Below are 6,000 nucleotides of genomic sequence, written 5' to 3' on the forward strand. Positions count from 1 at the left end.
TAAGTGTGTGTGTTTCAAGCTATTTTCTTAAAGTTTTCGAATGTAATTCCATCTTTGTGTAATAAATAAACATGATTGACTTTGGTCCGAACTACGCAAGGTCTGATTCATGTAAGAGCATGATACGTAGGCAATCTCTCAGATTCGACCAACACGATAAAAGATATATATAATAAATAAAAATGAATGACAATTTTTCAATTTCAATAAAGCTGGGACGATACAAGCAACCGAGCGAATGCATAATAGAAAGGGATTATTTGTCTAGGAGCATTGCATCTCAACATGTGATTATATATGTGTTAAACTCTCAAAACTAACAAGTTTGTCCATTTTCAGAATTCAACCAGTTAGTTTCTCTAAAGAGTATACTGGCATATTATCACTATCACACAAGATCAAAAGGACCAATACCCGAAAGTATGTCTATCCCAGATGTTGACACAAGTATGGAGATAGAAGAGATGGATGTCGGGAAAATGAAAGAAGAAATGCTTAAGCTCAAGCAGCAAATGGCAGAAATGTACCAAGCTTGGTCTACAGGACAGTTGCCCCCATCTTACCCAAATAACCCTGCTCCATCAATAATCCAAACTCAGGATAATATCACCACTGAATTATCCCCAAGTTTCCCCATTTATCAGCACTACCGAGGCACCACCTCTCAGACACCACAGTCTCCACCTCCAAAACCAGTTCCGTACCTTCCTCCACCTATGGCTCCTGTTTTTGTAGCACCCCCCCTGCTACATTTCACAAATCTCCTAGTGAGCCTACATTTCAGGCCCAAGACAACCAATATTACCCCCCGGAGCCCACCTTCAAAGCCTCCGAAATCAATTCACCTGCTCCTCGGTTTGATCTCCCAACCGAAATTGACAAAAATGCTGAACAAGAAGAGATGTTCAGGAAGGTCAAAAGTCTAGAACAGTCGTTCCGAGACATGCGAGGATTAGGTGGGCAAGTCAGTGTAGCCTACAAAGATTTATGCTTATTCCCTAATGTACAATTGCCATTTGGCTTCAAGATGCCCAAATTTGACCTATACAGCGGGCACGGCGACCTAGTAGCCCACTTAAGGGGTTTCTGTAGCAAGATGCGAGGAACTGGGGGAAAGGATGAATTATTGATGGCTTACTTCAGTCAAAGTCTAAGTGGATCAGCTTTGGAGTAGTATACACGCCAAGACCATGGAAGATGGTATACCTGGGATGACCTGGCACAGGCATTCGCATACCATTTTCAATACAATCTGGAAATCATCCCAGATCGATTATCTTTGACCAAATTTGAGAAGAAACACAATGAAAGTTTCAGAGAGTATGGTTTTCGGTGGAGAGAACAGGCAGCAAGAGTGGATCCTCCTATGAAGGAGAGCGAAATGGTAGACTACTTCCTCCAAGCCTTGGAACCAACTTACTACGCCCACTTGGTTTCAGCGGTTGGAAAATCATTCAACGAGGTAGTAAAGATGGGAGGTATGGTGGAAGAAGGCCTCAAGACAAACAAAATCATGAGCTATTCAGCAATTAAGGCAACTACTCAGGCTATTCAAGGCGGGGTAGGAGGAGTCGGAAGAAAGAAGAGGGAGGAAGCAACCGTAGTTGATTCAGGAATTTGGCCGGGACCCAGGGGTTCACCGCTTTACTATAATCAGCAACGACCTCGCCAATCAGCTTACCACCATGATTCATCCCAACATTACTATCACCCTTCAGAGCCTCATTTCGCCATTAACCACGCTCAAGCATACAATCAGCCACCTGTTCACACCAATTGGCGTGCTCCTGTCACACCAAATACCTACCCCCGAGCTTATCCCGGACCAGGTTTCAGGCCTAGACCAGCATTCAGGGGAGAAAGGGAACAGAAAAAGAAAACTTACACTCCATTGGGAGAGTCTTACACTAGTCTGTTCCACAGGCTGAGACAGCTAGACATGTTGAGACCAATACAATCCAAGCTACCCAATCCTCCACCAAAGAATCTGGATTACACCATTAGCTGTGAATATTGCTCCGGTACACCAGGCCATGATACGGAGAAATGTTGGCATTTGAAAAATGCAATACAAGAGCTGATTGATACTAATAAAATCGAGGTTCAAACCCCTGAAGCTCCAAATATCAATAGAAATCCAATGCCAGCCCATCAAGAGGCTAATATGATAGAAATCATACAAGCTGATGGGGAGACAAAGAAGCCGTCACAAACTGTCATGATGATCAAGTCTCATGAAACCAAGCCAGATAAGCAGTTAATGGATGAGAAGCCGGTGTCTAAGCATAACAAGAATGGTGGTGAACCGTCTATGATAGTCGATGAGGGATCATCGAACAAAGTTGCCGCAAAACAAAAGAGGACAAAAGTGATAGTACCAGGGGTTGCTAACAAACCCGTCATAATTGTGGAAGGAGCACGTACAGATCGAGTTATTATTGCACCTGTAATTCAGCTGCCAATCATCAACAACAAAGCCATCCCATGGAACTATGAACGGGTGACCGTAATATACAAAGGCAAAGAAATCAAGGAAGAAGTGTGTGAGGTACAAGGCTTGACTCGTTCGGGAAGATGTTTTACTCCCGAAGAGCTAAGAAAAACTAAAAACAATCCAATGCCCACGAAGAAAGCTATGACGGAAGAAGAGGCGGAGGAGTTTTTAAGAAAAATGAAGCTCCATGATTATTCTGTTGTGGATCAATTAAAGAAGACCCCCGCTCAAATTTCATTGTTGTCATTACTGATCCATTCAGAGGAACACCGTCTGGCATTGATGAAAATCCTGAATGAAGCTCATGTTCCTGAAAAGATCTCTGTAAATCATTTGGGCAAAATAGCCAACAGAATCTTTGAGACGAATAGGATTACATTTGCTGATGATGAATTACCTGTGGAAGGTACCGAGCACAACAGAGCTCTTTACCTCACCGTGAAATGTGAAAACTCCGTAGTAACCCGGGTATTGGTCGACAATGGGTCCAGTGCAAACATATGCCCTCTCTCCACTTTAAACAATTTAAAAATTAAAGAGGAGAGGATTCAAAAGAACAGTATCTGCGTACGAGGATTTGACGGTGAAAGTAGAGATTCATTTGGCGACATAGTGTTGGAACTAACTATAGGGCCAGTTGAATTTACAATGGAATTCCAAGTGTTGGACATGACTGTTTCTTACAACTTGTTGTTGGGTCGACCATGGATCCATGCTGCTAAAGCAGTCCCGTCAACATTACATCAGGTTGTCAAGTTTGAATGGGACCATCAAGAAATAGTCGTGCATGGAGAAGAAAATTTAAATGCTCACAACAGCACCATTGTACCAGTCGAGGGAGCAGAAATTGACCAAGGACCATGGGTATACCAAGTGTCAGACACAGTGTCGGTAGAGAAAATTCCAGAAGGAAAATACCTTGCGAATCCAAAGGTATCCTCTACATCAGTCATGGTAGCTTATGAAATGCTGAAGAATGGCTTTATACCTGGCAAAGGTCTGGGCTTATCTTTGCAAGGAATTGTACAACCAGTATCTCTCCCCGAGAACTGGGGAACATTCGGTTTAGGGTTCACACCTACCGCCAATGATGTGGTAAGAGCCAGGAGGTTGAAACACCAAGCATGGGTTCTTCCAAAACCAGTACCACAGCTGTTGAAGTCTTTTGTCAAGACCGGTGCTAAAAATCGCCCGATAACAACAATTCCTAAATCCCAGGTCAATTCTGAGGAGGAATTAATTGAAAGGTTCGAGAAATTGTTTAGTGATGTAAATATGCTGGAAGACGGAGAAGGGTGTAGCAACGCAGAAGTTCAATTCGTTGGACCAGAAACAAAGCTCAATAATTGGAAAGGCACTCCTCTCCCAATTCGAAAGGAGTCTTGGTAGTTTATTTTGATTTTCTTTCAGTTTGTTTGGGATGTTTCAAGGTTGTAATCCCAAAATTTATCTTACAGTTGGTTTGAAGCATGCAAAACCTTGTTATCTTTCATTATCCAATAAAAAGCGGTTTCCTTTTTATTATCATTCCTAATAGCTTTCTTTTCTTTTTCTTCTTTTTGTACAGTTCTTTTTATGCTGGCTCTAGTGATATGGCGTGCATGAGGAATCTTCAGCCCAGTCTTAAAAATCAATCTGATTCCGAAATATTAATTCAAGAAACATATTGTGATTATGAATCAGAATATGATGAAGATGAGGTTTTTGAAGAGATTAGTAAAGAGTTAATTCACTTTGAGGAAAAAATCAAACCTAACTTGAATGATACCGAGGATGTCAATATAGGGGACACGAGTAATGTCCGAGAAACTAAAATAAGTGTCCATCTCGAGCCAAAAATCCGAGAGGAGTTAATTAAAGCACTCATAGAATTCAAAGATGTTTTTGCATGGTCATATGACGACATGCCGGGCTTGAGCACTGATTTAGTGGTCCACAAATTGCCCACCGATCCAACAGTGCCTCCTGTCAAGCAGAGGTTGAGAAAATTCAAGCCTGATATGAGTGTGAGAATTAAAGAAGAAATCGCCAAACAATTGGAAGCAAAGGTCATTCGAGTCACTCGATATCCTGTTTGGTTAGCTAATATCGTTCCTGTGCCAAAGAAAGACGGCAAAATTAGAGTATGCGTCGACTATCGCAATCTCAACAAAGCAAGTCCAAAGGATAATTTCCCATTACCCAATATCCATATTTTGATCGACAATTGTGCCAAGCATGATATAGGATCTTTCGTGGACTGTTATGCCGGATATCATCAAATTCTAATGGATGAAGAAGATGCAGAAAAGACGGCATTCATCACACCATGGGGAACTTATTGCTACAGGGTAATGCCATTCGGTTTGAAGAACGCCGGAGCAACCTATATGAGAGCAATGACCACAGTGTTTCATGATATGATACACAAGGAAATTGAGGTATACGTGGATGATGTAATCATAAAATCAAAGCATCAGACCAACCACGTTGGAGATTTGAGGAAGTTCTTCTTAAGACTTCGCAGGTACAACCTCAAGCTTAACCCTGCCAAGTGCGCATTCGGAGTTCCATCTGGAAAATTGCTGGGATTCATAGTCAGTCGACGAGGCATCGAGCTAGACCCATCAAAGATCAAAGCCATCCAAGAACTGCCACCCCCAAGAAACAAAACTGAAGTAATGAGTTTGTTGGGAAGGTTAAATTATATCAGTAGGTTTATTGCTCAGCTCACAACAACCTGCGAGCCAATTTTCAAATTGTTAAAAAAGGATGCTGCAGTCAAATGGACCGATGAGTGTCAGGAAGCGTTCGATAAAATAAAAGGGTACTTATCAAACCCACCCGTGTTGGTCCCGCCAGAGCCAGGAAGACCTTTGATTCTTTATTTGACGGTTTTGGAAAATTCATTTGGTTGTGTATTGGGGCAGCATGACCTCACTGGCAGAAAAGAACAGGCCATCTACTACCTTAGCAAGAAGTTCACAGCTTATGAGGTTAAGTATACTCATCTGGAAAAGACATGTTGCGCCCTAACATGGGTAGCTCAAAAATTGAAACACTATTTGTCATCCTACACTACTTACCTCATTTCTCGGTTGGATCCATTGAAATACATTTTTCAAAAGCCTATGCCAACAGGAAGACTTGCAAAGTGGCAGATATTGCTCACAGAATTCGACATCGTCTATGTGACTCGAACTGCAATGAAGGCTCAAGCACTGGCTGATCATTTAGCCGAAAACCCGGTCGATGAGGAATATGAGCCGCTGAAGACTTATTTTCCTGATGAGGAAACAATGCATATCGACGAGGTGGATCAAATTGAAAAACCTGGCTGGAAACTTTTCTTTGATGGAGCTGCTAACATGAAAGGAGTCGGAATAGGAGCTGTAATCATTTCTGAAACAGGGCATCACTATCCTGTTACGGCTCAACTACGATTTTATTGCACCAATAATATGGCTGAATATGAAGCTTGCATTTTGGGGTTAAGGCTAGCTGCAGACATGGGTATCCGAGAAATC

The sequence above is a fragment of the Nicotiana tabacum genome, chromosome 22 (assembly GCF_000715075.1).
Source record: "Nicotiana tabacum cultivar K326 chromosome 22, ASM71507v2, whole genome shotgun sequence".
Classification (NCBI taxonomy): Eukaryota; Viridiplantae; Streptophyta; class Magnoliopsida; order Solanales; family Solanaceae; genus Nicotiana; species Nicotiana tabacum.